The 14,997-nt window shown below is 46.7% G+C and overlaps 1 protein-coding gene across 2 annotated transcripts in view; it reads left to right on the top strand.

The window, feature by feature from the left end:
- TXNRD1 (thioredoxin reductase 1) overlaps window positions 1-14,997 on the top strand; it is a 169,976-nt gene that overhangs the window by 96,763 nt on the left and 58,216 nt on the right. The gene's annotated exons all lie outside the window — the stretch shown is intronic.

Raw genomic sequence — 14,997 nt, forward strand, 5'->3', positions numbered from 1 at the left:
GAATACCCTGCAGTCAGTAATCATAGGGTGCTAAGTTGACACTATTTTGATGAAAAAAAGAGTAAAAGCCATCCCACTGCGCCAAGGTGTACCCAGTCCGAATGGACATTAACTCATGTAGTTCACCTCTCTATGTGCCAGCAGGCCTCAAAACAGACGAGGGCAGAGCACGACCCAGATCTGACAGTCTAAACACCTGCCCGTGCAAAGCTATGTACACTAAGTACCCAGCTCCAAAAAGGTATTAAGTATTTTATATTTAGCAGTATCCTTATTAGTTATGTGTTTCTTCATAAATTTTACACTTCTTTGAACTAGAATTGAATCTGTGGCAGCTGTGAACTGTCATTTTTTTAAATAAATTAATACATAATAATAAATTACTTGCTCTGCAGTTGGTCGTGCAATCTTTTGCTAAGCCCTTGTTAGAAACGTTCACAGACCAGGGTAAAGGGTAGCAATATTTTTGCACAAATCCATTTTGCGCCAAATTTTGTCACTTTTGATGCCAGAAAACTAGAATAAATGCAGTATAAAATTCCTCAGTTGTTTTTTTTTTGTCTTGCACAGTATAATAGCATTAGAGTATCACATCTTAGTGTAATCCATAAAACCTTTATTAACAAATAAAGTAGCACACTGTAGTGCTATGGCATGCAAACATGAAATATATGAAACTTGAATTACATTACTGCTCTAGAAAATAGGAATAATTGAGAATACTTAGCGCACAAATTAGCCAAAAGATGTGTACCCAGCAGCCACGATAAGGCGATTCTCTCTGCTGGAACCTATCCTGAATGTGAATCCTCTCCTAGGCTGAAGCCTATATTGATATGGGAAGGTAAGATCCTGTTGTAATTAACACCGCCAGAGGCTGATTGGTGGAGTGCTCAGGCAGAAAGCCTATGTATACAAATCTCAAAAGACTGACAGTCACTTCCAAACAGAAAACTGGTGTATACAGGTGCTTACTAAGAATAGCTATCAACATATATACCTAAACTGGCCAATTTATACACTAAGTATTCTCAATTTTTCCTATTTTCTAGAGCAGTAAGCAATTCAAAATTCATGTATTTCATGTTTGCATACTATAGCACTTCAGAGTGCTACTCTATTTGTTAGCTATATATGGAGATGGCTACTCTTAGTAAGCACCTGTACACCTGTTTTCTGTTTGGAAGTGACGGTCAGACTTTTCATACACCAGACATTAGACAGGTATCTGATGTTTTATGGGAGCTCATCTTGTTTTTGACTGTTTCCAATGACTACCAGCAGAATTGTGAATACAGCTCTGAGGCATAATAACAGAATGCACATGTTGCTACTAGAATAAAATATCAAATTATACTATATAACATATAATTACAAAGCACAAGTAAATATCTAAATACTTTCTTATTATGCTTCAGAGTTTCCATTTTTAATGCTTGGAATAACTCTGGCTAGTTTGTCCTGTAACACTAACTACATATGATCATGATGATATGCTTTGTTTCCTAATCAAAATGCTTGTAAGAATCACATCACTCCATATAAAAAAGTTGGAAAATAAATGAATGCACAAAAGCGAGTGTAAAAAAATGAGAAACACTAATGTCTAAGTGACATGTAAACTCTTATATTTTTGTAACTCATAATAATTTCAGACTTAACTAATATAGCTCTACGTGCTCTTTGGGAAGAAGTACTGTGCTAAAGACCATCTCCTTTGTTGTTACTGGGTTTAACTGAGGCATTATCATTATATATGGCAGAGCAGCTTAAGAAAGAAGGTTTTTTTTTCACTCTATTGCCAGTTGCAGTTGAATAACATGTCTTTATCCAACCAAATTAATTATTTAATAGTACAATTAAGAACTAAATATAGCATGAAGCAAGTAGAAGAAAATAGTTAATATATGTTAATGTATGCTTGTATCTTTTGTACATAAAATTCAATACGGTCAAATCGAAATCTTGTTGGTTTCTTTTGTTAAAAGTTCCATTTTATCTTTTCACTAAAAGCTTCAGCATTGGACATGCAGGAAGATGAAATCACTTTAATAACATATCAATTGATTAGCAAACATAGGTGTAACATAACAGTAGGTTATGACTTTTAAACTGCCAACACCTAGATCTAGTCTGCTAGGGAACCTGAATGTTCATCTTAGTTTCTAAAGAGTGCGGGATGAATACTCCATACAGTCAATTAGGCTTTTTTTGGGTTAGTTGGCTCAATCTGTGCCATGCAGAGAAACGGTAAAGTACTTCACTCGTGCCCTTTATTTTTTGACCAACAATTTAATGTCTACAGATATGTTGTTGGCTTGAAACTAAAATGGGGTACTACACATCACTACATTTCCCATTATTACATGGTTACTGAAGGTATATATTGTAAGGCAGCGCTTGTCATCATCCTGGGGGATACTCGCTGCAGCGCATCAACAAAAGCACACCAGCCACGACTTTGCGGTGTTTCCCAGTCCAACAGTTTATTGTCTCATCATAAACTGCTGAACACACAGTCCATCTTAGTGCTCACTGGCATATTACACGCATAATGTCCACGAGCCCAAGTGGCAGACCGGCCCACTTGGCTCTAATTACAGCCTTCCGCAAGGTAATACTAACACAATGTCCAGGTAAGTGTCCATAACACAAGAGTATTACCTTTGCTGGCTTATGGCTGCTTCAGTCCATTTGGTTCCGCCCGATAGGGGTTTCTAGCCTTCTGGCCCTCCAAGGCTTACTGGCATCTAGTTACACTCAGACCCAGGCTTCACCCTCCAGGAGTCCTCTTAGCCTCTGGCCCTCCAAGGCTTACTGGCATCTCTCTCACTCAGATCCAGGCTTCACCCTCCAGGAGTCCACCAGGCTTCACCAGGCCTCACACGAGCGGTGTTCCCTCACACACAGGGAACAGCCTCATGTCTCTCACACGGTGTCCACACATGGGTAACAGGAGACACGCCTGTCACACCCCTTGCACCTCTGCACACTTGTCTCAAATCACCAGGGTTTTTATATCCTGTAGAAACAGCCACAGGACCTGTGCTTATCTCACAGTCACGTGTCCATAACTTCTGTGAGCAAAAAGGACCTGTGTGATGTCACAGTAATGTGACCAGTCAGCTGAGGGGGAGGAAATAGCCTAAACAGACATACTAGATCATTATAGCAATGCCGCTGCACCACAATATATAATGCAATTAGTGGCTTGAATTTCCATGTTTATTTTGTCAATAGCAACCTAAAAAGATAAAACAACATGAATAACTAATTGTGCTATTTTGTGTTTTTGGTCAATTACATGAAGTGAAAACCAAAGTTGAATCACAAAGTATCAAAATGTGTAAAGACAAAGCTATAAATGGTTGAAATGTATCTAGAGCAGAAGGTAAGTAGTGACTCTGCTTTAGGCCCCCTTCACATTTCCGTTTTTCATGTCCGTATGCGGTCCTTTTTTTAAGGATCGCAAACATGGACACACATACACCCGTTGTATTCAATGGTGGTGCACACATGTCAGGTTTTTAACACGGACTGTGTGCCTGTATGAAAAACCGCAGACATGTCTGTTTTTTTTCCAGCACCACAAACTAAATGCGTGCCGCATACATGCACATTGATGACACACGGATGACACATGGATCATACCACAAAAACAACATGGAGTAAATGGTCCATTATAAATATAATCTTTATCTTATTTTTTAATAATCTTTATTTTTTTTTTATATAGCGCCAACATATTCCGCAGCACTTTACATACTTTATCATCGATGTCCCCATTGGGACTCACAATCTACATTCCCTATCAGTATGTCTTTGGAATGTGAGAGGAAACCGGAGAAGCCGGAGGAAACCCACGCAAACACGGGGAGAACATACAAACTCCTTGCAGATGTTGTCCTTGGTGGAATTTGAACTCAGGACCCCAACGCTGCAAGGCTGCAGTGCTATCCACTGAACCACCATGCTGCCCTAAAAAAGTTTATTAGAGATACAAAAATAGGCATACATACAGTACAGACCAAAAGTTTGGACACACCTTCTCATTTAAAGATTTTTCTGTATTTTCATGACTATGAAAATTGTACATTCACACTGAAGGCATCAAAACTATGAATTAACACATGTGGAATTATATACTTAACAAAAAAGTGTGAAACAACTGAAAATATGTCTTATATTCTAGGTTCTTCAAAGTAGTCACCTTTTGCTTTGATGACGGCTTTGCACACTCTTGGCATTCTCTTGATGAGCTTCAAGAGGTAGTCACCGGAAATGGTTTTCACTTCACAGGTGTGCCCTGTCAGGTTTAATAAGTGGGATTTCTTGCCTTATAAATGGGGTTGGGACCATCAGTTGTGTTGTGCAGAAGTCTGGTGGATACACAGCTGATAGTCCTATTGAATAGACTGTTAGAATTTGTATTATGGCAAGAAAAAAGCAGCTAAGTAAAGAAAAACGAGGGGCCATCATTACTTTAAGAAATGAAGGTCAGTCAGTGTGAAAAATTGGGAAAACTTTGAAAGTGTCCCCAAGTGCAGTTGCAAAAACCATCAAGCGCTACAAAGAAACTGGCTCACATGAGGACCGCCCCAGGAAAGGAAGACCAAGAGTCACCTCTGCTTCTGAGGATAAGTTTATCCGAGTCACCAGCCTCAGAAATTGCAGGTTAACAGCAGCTCAGATTAGAAACCAGGTCAATGCCACACAGAGTTCTAGCAGCAGACACATCTCTACAACAACTGTTAAGAGGAGACTTTGTGCAGCGGGCCTTCATGGTAAAATAGCTGCTAGGAAACCACTGCTAAGGACAGGCAACAATCAGAAGAGACTTGTTTGGGCTAAAGAACAGAAGGAATGGAGATTAGACCAGTGGAAATCTGTGCTTTGGTTTGATGAGTCCAAATTTGAGATCTTTGGTTCCAACCACCGTGTCTTTGTCCGACGCACAAAAGATGAACGGATGGACTGTACATGCCTGGTTCCCACCGTGAAGCATGGAGGAGGAGGTGTGATGGTGTGGGGGTGTTTTGCTGGTGACACTGTTGGGGATTTATTCAAAATTGAAGGCATACTGAACCAGCATGGCTACCACAGCATCTTGCAGCGGCATGCTATTCCATCCGGTTTGCGTTTAGTTGGACCATCATTTATTTTGCAACAGGACAATGACCCCAGACACACCTCCAGGCTGTGTAAGGGCTATTTGACCAAGAAGGAGAGTGATGGGGTGCTACGCCAGATGACCTGGCCTCCACAGTCACCAGACCTGAACCCAATCGAGATGGTTTGGGGTGAGCTAGACCGCAGAGTGAAGGCAAAAGGGCCAACAAGTGCTAAGCATCTCTGGGAACTCCTTCAAGATTGTTGGGAAACCATTTCCGGTGACTACCTCTTGAAGCTCATCAAGAGAATGCCAAGAGTGTGCAAAGCAGTCATCAGAGCAAAAGGTGGCTACTTTGAAGAACCTAGAATATAAGACATATTTTTAGTTGTTTCACACTTTTTTGTTAAGTATATAATTCCACATGTGTTAATTCATAGTTTTGATGCCTTCAGTATGAATGTACAATTTTCATAGTCATGAAAATACAGAAAAATGTTTAAATGAGAAGGTGTCTCCAAACTTTTGGTCTATACTGTATAAGTAGACAGAAATACAAACAAAGTCAGTAGTCATGCATCCAGATGTAGTTGAGTTGGGCTCTTCATGGGACAAATGGATTATCGGTGGACAGGAGAGGAATATGGTGTTTTATTATTTTTAATTTTACATTAGTAAATGGTTAAAAGAGGGTGGGGAGTTTTTATTTCAAATAAAGGACTCTCTGTGTTTATTTCAATTAAAGGACTTTACTCTGTGTCTTTACTACATTTGACTATGGGGTTACTAATGGGGGTGTCTTATAGATGCCTCTCCATTACTAACCCCTGGGCTTGATGCTAGTGGCCATAAAAAAGCTGACATCAACCCCACAACTATTACCTTACTTGCCACCACACCAGGGCAAGTGGGAAGAGCAGAGGCTAAGCGCCAGATTTGCCGCATCTTATGGATGCGCCAATTCTGGGGCGTCTGAGGGCTGGTGTTTTTTGTCTGGGAGGGGGCCAATATCTAGGAGGGACATATAGACATTATGTAGGGGAATCCCATTCTCGGGACTTCTGTTTTTATAGAAGGGCTTGTCCAGATAGACAACTTCTGTAAAGGGGTTGTCTCACAAACAGAGTACATTTAATCAATGGATCTTGGAACAATAAGTTCCACAATTGGATGTGTTTTTTTTAAATGTTCCTGTGCCAAGATAATCTTATTAATGTGCCCATTATGTACTGTGTAATGGCTCTGCCTGACCATGCGGGAACATGATCTGATCGTACCACAGCTCCTGGACAGGGGAGGAAGCAAAAGAGTATACAGACCATACAAATTGATATGTTGGAAGCAGAGACATAGCTAGTGGTTCAGCAAGTGGAGGGGTGGGTGAAATATATTTTAGTGAGCTTCTAACTCAAGTAATGAACTGGAGAGGCATAGCCTAATCATAGTACTTATAAGCACCCTGATGGGCACCTCAGCACCCAACAATGCATTTCAAATGAGCATGAGTATATGCTGTGATATCACCCATGATAACTAACAGTTTGAAATACTAATTATAAGCTTTTATTGATTTTATTTATATACTTTTTCCAACTTTTAAACAGTTAAAGGAGTATTCCAATATTCACGATCCCATCCCAATATGTAGTAGGTGTAATAATAATAATAATATTAATCTTCAGCTCCATGACCGGAAGTGTGGAAGACAGTTCATGGTCATGTGCAATGTGCCTCTGTAGTTGGGAAGTGTACATCCGGCTACAGAGGCGCAGTGACGCAGCCGTGTGCATGTGACGCGCCCCCTGGGCCGTGGGGTACCCGGTGCCAGGCCGGTAGATGCTGGGGGATATGTCACAGTGGCGATGACCTGGTCCATGACCCAGGGCAGTCATGCAATAGGGGGTATATTTACAGGGGATGATAGTTTATAAAGTTCGTGACGCCACCTGTGGTATGCAGCTAAAGGGAGCCGCCGCTGCGGAGCAGGTCTTCTGGAGCTGATGTTACTGCAGCAGGGATGGTGTGGCTCTCCACAGGTAGAGCTTAGCTCCAGGGCAGTGTAGAGGTGATAGGTTGTGCTGGGCATTGTAGTGCATGGGCTGGTGGCGCAGCAAGAAACACAGAGACAAGGAAGTGCAGTCCTCAGGGTCTTTACTCACAGTTATTTCAGTCCAAGTTACAGACGCCAAAGTAACTTCCCTTGCCGTGCTGCGCTTACTCAGTGAGGGGTTCAGTCCACCCTCAGATAGCTCCGGAGTACTTAGCAGGACCCCCTTCTGTGTCTTCTCTCTGGCCGTCTCCCTGCACCTCATACCTAGTGTCCGAATCCGGTACCTGCGAGCCTTGTCGGGCGACGTCTGTTCCGTCCCCTGGGTCCTCTATAGCTACCTTCTTGGTGAGACTGATATGGAATGTTGGCTGCAGGACTTGAAATACTGCAGCTTCCGGTTTCTAGTTAAGGCTTAAAGTCCTCCGCTAGTTGAGGGACCGGTCCCCTTTGTGCGGCCTGACCCCTCCACCTCCCGGTAGATTCGGGCGTACGGGTGGCTTCTCGCACTGCCCGTACCCCTGGGGTCCCTTCTGTTCCGTTCCTGGAGCCCTTCCTGCTCCCTCTCCTCTTCCTTCTGTCCTGGGCCTCTCCTCAGGCCCTCTGCCTGAGCAGAGCTCCTGCAGAGCCCTGCTCCACTCACTGTAGACTGTTGTCTCTCTCTCCTCAGACTGACTGGCTTGTCTTTCTAAGATGGCTTCGCTTTTTATACCTTCCTCTCATGTGCTCCCCTTAGCTACTTCCTCCACCCACACCCACTACATGGTTCCCCCTCTCTGGGTTCCCCCCCACTCCAGCCAGGAAAGGGGCTCAGCAAGGACCAGAGGCATCTTGCCCCTCCTGCTGGCCTGGAGTGGTGTGTTGGATGCAGGTGTTAGGGTCCTGAGCTGTACTCCTTCCTTACCAGAGAATGAGACACCACACCTCTGGGTGAGATGCAGTACCTCTGTGGCGACCGAACCCTCAGGGGCGCCACACCCCCCCTGGTAAAACACAGCATGTCCGCGGGCTGGAATAGAGTAAAACACAGGGTATTTCAGATATGCAAATTTTTAAAGTGCATTCACTTATAAGACCATAAACATAACATCTTTTCTTCCCTTTATGGGAGGCACTTTTTCTGGAACGTTACTGGTTTCTTTGTCAAAACATTATGCGACTTTTAAAGAACATTTTTCTTTACACTTAGGCTGCGTGCCCACGTTGCGGATTACAAGCATTTTTGCTGCGGATTTTCCGCAGCGGAAACGCTTGTAAAACGCTTGGTAATCCGCATCCCATGGTCCCCAATGAGAATCCGCAAGTTCTATGCCCATGCTGCGGATTTTTCCGCAGCGTTTATGCTGCGTTCAAAAATCCGCAGCATGTTCATTAATTTTGCATTTCCGCAAGCGGAATTGCCTTATACAATGCAATAAAAAACACAAGGCAATTCCGCATGTCGAAAACGCGTGAAAAACGCGCGATAAACAATTGCGGAATTCCGCATGCATTTTTCCGGGAGAGGACATGCGGAAATGAAGCAGAAATTTTCTGCTTCATTTCCGCAACGTGGGCACATAGCCTTATAAAACATTTTCCAGACAAAACATTTTTCATATAAAACATTCTTCATATTAAACATTTGTTAACAGGTTACAGCGCGATCTGTAACCGGGTGTCCTTTTTCCTTATCAAGGTGCAAATTAGCATCTTGCCCCTCCTGCTGGCCTGGAGTGATGTGTTGGATGTAGGTGTTAGGGTCCTGAGCTGTACTCCTTCCTTACCTGAGAGTGAGACACCACACCTGTGGGTGAGATGCAGTACCTCTGTGGCGACCGAACCCACCGGGGCGCCACACATGCGTGAGATTTACAGAAGCTGGCGATGACGCCGGCTTGTGCAAATCATGTTATAACGCATACAGGGGCATGATAACATGGAAAAGGGCTGACTAGTGTGGGGAAACTAACGCCCCATCGACTAGTCAAAGGCCTAATGAGCATTAGATATATGGAGGTTAAAACAACTTTTTTTTAAACATAGATTTCAGTAAATAGCATTATACAGGGCTGGTTAGGTAGGGAATTTAGTCATATACAGTATATGTTAATGCCGCTGGGTTGGAGGGTATGGGGGACCTGACAGGTTCCCTTTAATACAGTATCAATAACTGTCAGTTTTCATTATTTGTATGACACCACTTAAATAGGCAACCCAACATGTAGGTATTATTCCTATCATCCAAAAAGAAAAGAATTAGACACAGTTTATAACAACGGATCTGAAACAGAAGATCATATTGTAGTTTGTGCTTTATTACTGAGCACCTCATGCACAGAGGTGAGCAGATGTTGGTACCTGTAAAATAGCCAGAAAGCTAATGATATCCATGTTATTATAAATAGGTAAGGCTGGGGAGTATTAGAAATGACCCCCAACTTTATTACATTTTCTAGCAAATGATTATCTGTTCAGTAAATTGAAACAAAATGGATATCATTAAAGGGGTTTACCACTAGTAGGACAACTCCTTCTCATTCCCCATGTTTGGCCCCGATAAAATAAAAACACATACTCACCTCCTGTGCCAGCTCTGTCACAGCGGTGTCAGCACTCGCGTTCCAGGGCTCTCATGTGGTTGTTATGGCACATGAGCCTGGTGCCCAATCAGCGTTGGCATTACCGTCTCCTCCTTCAGATGCATACCTCACTCCCCCTTGATTACTAAAACGTCCAAAGGAGGAGAAAGTGACGCCGGCGCTGATTGGACGCCGGGCTCATGACGCGCCCCTGGGCCTGCTTTCTGGTGTAGCGTTGCGCACGCAGGGGTTACCCGGAGCCGGATCTATTAGGGGTGGTAGTCCTTGTGGCGGTGACCCGGTCCGTGCCCAGGGAGTCAGACTGAGTGGCGGTGTACGTAGCAGTAGATATTGGACGACTACGCCACCCGTTGAATGCAGCTGTGGAGCCGCCGCTGCAGGGCAGACCGCTGAGGCCGGTGACACAGTTGTGCAGCGGAGATGGTATAACCCCCAACGGGAGGGGTATGGCCTCAGGGCAGCCGACGTGGATGATGGGGGTAGCAGGAACCACTCGGAGACGGTACGGTGTAGTTCAGGGTCTTTACTGGTGACAAAGACAGACCCTCCCGGAGTACTGGCTAGCGAATGGGGCCTGGTCAGTCCTTGAGCAGATGGGATTTCCCCTGGCCAGGCGGAGCTGTAGGCCTTTCCAACTAACTGTACTCTTCTGGCTACCTTGCTAGAGGCGGGTAAAAGTAGCCCACGTCCCTGAGTGTACCGTGTGGTGCTCACCCGTATGGCCGGTGACTCGGGGCCTTCTATTTGCTTCCGCTCCACGACGGCGGTGCTGGTCCCACGCGTGTGACCGTGCCTTCGGGTTTCTTGGCCAGAGGACCGGAATTCCCCTCTGCCTGACGGATTCTGCTGCTGGGTAAAAGTTAGTCCCCACAGCCTCGGACTCCGGGTCCGGTGAGAAAGCTTCGATCAGGGCGAGCTCTACAGCTACCAGCCCCTGACCTCTTCTTAGCACGATTCCCACAGAGCTCCTGGTCTTTCTTTCCTATTACTGTTTCTCTTCTTCTCTCTACTCTTCTTCCTAACCCTGCCTCAGCCCCAGGTTTATATAGGGGAAGTTCTTCCCCTCCCAGGACTGGGCAGGAGGTGTGGCATGCATAGGATCCCTGACCAAGAGACCTCCCACCTGCTCTCAGACATAACATTGCTGTTACTGTGGAAACCAGACCCCTGGGGTGCCACATTCCCCCCTAGTGAAATTTAGTACTCCGGGACTAAACATATTTTTAGAAAAACATAACAAGGTATAAACAATAATAATACAATAAGAAAAACACATAAAGATGGTTACGGCGTGTCCGCAACCGGGTGCAGTTTTGAAGAAAAGCAAGGTGTCCATTTCACCAAACAGGGAGACGTAACCAGGTAGGGGTCTGTCCTGCCCCGAGTCCTTAACAGTCTTTAGTCCATTCCTAGGTTACGCTCCAACCAATTGTACAAGGATTCCCGGTAAATCCACCAAGGACTCCTAAAAATAACTAGAAACACATAATTATTTACAAGTAACAGACAGGTGACCACAAATAAAACAATTTAAACACTTCAAATCCTCCAACGTGCGGGTAACTGGCCTCTAGTGGCCCTAGTGGACCTACGGAGCTGACTGTCTGGCCCCGAACTACAGGGTGTAGGAGCTGTCAAGGGTAAACTGGGCAGCTGTCTACGGGCTCTTTGGCTCACTAGGGGTACGGCAGGCTCACTATAAGCAGAGGGTTGATCCTCCTGTTCTGCTTGTGTGGAGTCTCTTTCCTCCTGGACCGGCTGCTCTCCCAGCTCTACCTGTTGCTCCGTAGGCACTTGGGATGCTGGTTGGAGGAACGTGAGGACGGGTACCACAACTGCACCTTTGACTTGAGTCCAGGACCGAGGGAAGTCTCCGAGCACAGTACTAACCATATCTTCCCTTTCCTCTACGGGTCGAGGGTCTTCTTGTTCCCCTTCTGGGTTCCGTAGCTGTTCGGGACACTTCTCAGGTGATCCCGGGATACAATGGCTGTGGTTTCCCCTCCGTCTTTACTGATGGTACAAACCTTTGGGTTGTCGTGGCTTGAGGGCAGTACGGTGTACGGGTCCTTCTCCCACTGGTCGTCCAACTTGTGGAGCCGTCTCTTCCTCTTCAAGACCTGCTCTCCGGGTACCAGGGGAACAGCGGGAGCATACTGGTTGTAAGTTGTCTTTCCCTAGCCAGACAGAGACTTCGCTCCACGCTCTCCTGTACTTTCCGGTACTGCTGCTGCCTCTCTGTGTCCCAGTCTGCTTCCGGTGAAGTGTCCTCGGGTGTCAGGACTCCCATCTCCAGGTCAACAGGTAGCTTACCAGGCCTTGCCCTCATTAGGTAAGCCGGTGTACAGTTGGTGGAACCTACAGGGATGTAGTCGTATAGGTCCACCAGGTCGGGCAGCTTCTCAGGCCACAGACTGCGTTCTTCCAGGGGCAATGTTTTTAGAAGATCTATCACCACCTGGTTCATTTTCTCACAAAGTCCATTAGTTTGCGGATGATAGGGTGTCGTCCTGATCTTCCGGCAGCCATACAGAGTACAGAACTCTTGGAAGACCTCCGCTTCAAAGGCAGGTCCCTGGTCCGTCAGCACCTGCTCTGGGTAGCCGTGTGGACGGCAGAAGTGCTGCTGGAAGGCTCTAGCTGCTGTTTGAGCCGTTAAGTCCTTGACGGGGACGACAACCAAGAACCGGGAGTAGTGATCCACGATGGTTAATGCGTAGACGTAGCCACTTCTGCTCGGGGTCAGTTTTACATGATCCAAGGCCACCAGTTCCAACGGCTGCCGGGTGACGATGGACTGAAGGGGGGTCTTCTGGCTGGCACGGTCCTTCCTTCTTAGGTTGCATGGGCCACAGTCTCTGCACCACCTCTCGATGGTTCCTCTCATGCCTACCCAATGGAACCGCCCGCGCAGCAGGAACTCCAGCTTCTTCCATCCGAAGTGCCCAGCCCCGTCGTGGTATGCCTCCATCACCATAGCTGCGTCCCTTCTTGGCACCACTACTTGCCAGACCAGTTCATGCGTCCGGGAGTTAACCATTCTGCGGCACAACTTCCCCTTGTAAAGGAACAGTCGACTCCTCTCAGCCCACAGTTGCTTGGTCTCCTCCGGAGCGTCCGGGTCAAGGCGAGCTTCTGGCTGAGTCAGCATCTCCTTCACCAGCCGGACGGCAGGGTCACTGTCTTGCGTTTCCGCCCAGTTGTAGTGAGGTAAGGGGTTGAACGTAGCGGCTTGCTTACCCCTTACACGGTGGGAATACTGGACAGTCCCATGACGGTGGAACGCAGGGAGTTCGACCTCTTCCAAATCTTCTGAATCCTCACCCTCGTCTGGTAGGTTTGGCATCCTAGACAGGGCGTCCGCGTTGGTATTGGAGCGTCCTGCCCGGTATTTGATTGTGAACTCATAGTTGGACAGGCGGGCCATCCATCTCTGCTCCAGGGCACCGAGCCTTGCCGTGTCCAGATGCGTCAACAGGTTGTTATCCGTGTACACGGTGAACCGGGAAGAGGCGAGGTAGTGCTTAAAGCGTTTGGTGACTGCCCACACCACTGCCAGGAACTCCAGCTTGAATGAGCTGTAATTCTCAGGGTTTCTTTCGGTGGGTCTCAGTTTTCGGCTGGCGTAAGCAATTACCCGTTCTTTCCCCTGCTGGGTCTGGGACAGTACGGCTCCTAGCCCAATGTTACTGGCGTCGGTGTAGAGGATAAAGGGCTGGCTGTAATCAGGGTATGCCAGGATTTCATCCCCCGTGAGGGCCATCTTCAGCTGGCGGAAGGACTCTTCTTCTAACTTCTCCCATCTGAAGGGCGGCTTCTGGTTCTTGGCCTTCCGGGACTGGCCTATCAGGAGGTCCTGCATAGGAGCTGCCTTTTTGGTGAAACCGGGAATGAATCTGCGGTAGTAGCCTACCAACCCTAGGAACTGCCGCACTTCCTTTACACTGGAGGGACTTGGCCATTCCTTAATTGCGGTGATCTTATCAGGGTCGGGAGCCACTCCGTCAGCGCTCACCACGTGTCCCAGGTACTGCACCTTTGGTTTCAGGAGGTGACACTTGGAGGGTTTCACCTTTAGGCCGTAGTTTGCCAGAGCTTCGAACACTTCCGCCAGGTGTTTCAGGTGATCCTCGTAGGTTTTGGAATAGACGATGACATCGTCCAGGTATAGCAGGACCGTCTCGAAGTTTCGGTGTCCCAGACAGCATTCCATCAACCGTTGGAAGGTTCCTGGTGCGTTGCAGAGTCCGAACGGCATGCAGGTAAACTCGCTAAGTCCCATCGGGGTGGTGAATGCGGTCTTCTCCCGGTCCGCCTCTGCTACAGGAACCTGCCAGTACCCGCTAGTAAGATCCAAAGTGGAGAAGAAATTAGCAGATCTTAAAGCAGCCAAAGACTCCTCTATCCTTGGTAAAGGGTACGCATCTTTGTGTGTGATATGGTTGATTTTCCGGTAATCTACACACATTCTCATGGTGTTGTCTTTTTTTTTAACCAAGACTAGTGGAGCTGCCCAGGGGCTACAGCTATCCCTGATTACCCCAGCCTCCTTCATGTCTCTGAGCATCCCCTTGGCGTGTTGGTAATGTGCAGGGGGTACGGGTCGGTATCTCTCCTTTATGGGAGGATGATCTCCCGTGGGGATGTGGTGTTCTACCCCCTTGACTCGCCCGAAGTCTAACGGGTGTTTACTAAACACTCTCTCATACTCTTGAACCACCCGATAGACTCCCTGTTTCTGGTGTGAGGGAGTGGAGTCAGTACCCAAATGTAGTTGCTGACACCAGTCCTCCATTGTTTTCTCAGAGCCGTTACCTTCCTCCGGAGAAGATGGAGGCAAGGGTTCTATGGACTGTATGGAATTTCGATTGATGGTATACAATTTGGCCAGCGTGGCATACCTGGGCAGGTACACTTCCCTCTTCCCGATATTCACTACGCGAACGGGCACCCTCCCATGGCGTACATTGAGCACCCCCCGTGCTGTCAAAATGGTGGGCCTACTGTCTGAGTAAACTGGTTCTACCATTGCCTGGTAATCTCTACCTCTCAGACCAATAGCTGCCCGGCACCAAATCATCATTTCACTTTTTGGGGGCATGGCAATAGGGAAAGGGTCACACATTCTCATGCTACCAATCTCACCACCGGAGAGTTCCACCTGTTGCTGTCGCATCAGTGCCCGGATCTCTTTCTGGAGCACTCGCTGCTCGCCGGAGCTGGCGTTCTTGGCAACCTGCTGTAAAATGAAAATCACT

This window comes from Phyllobates terribilis, unplaced genomic scaffold (assembly GCF_046119375.1).
Source record: "Phyllobates terribilis strain yellow unplaced genomic scaffold, ASM4611937v1 Scaffold_11__3_contigs__length_659146591, whole genome shotgun sequence".
Taxonomy (NCBI): Eukaryota; Metazoa; Chordata; class Amphibia; order Anura; family Dendrobatidae; genus Phyllobates; species Phyllobates terribilis.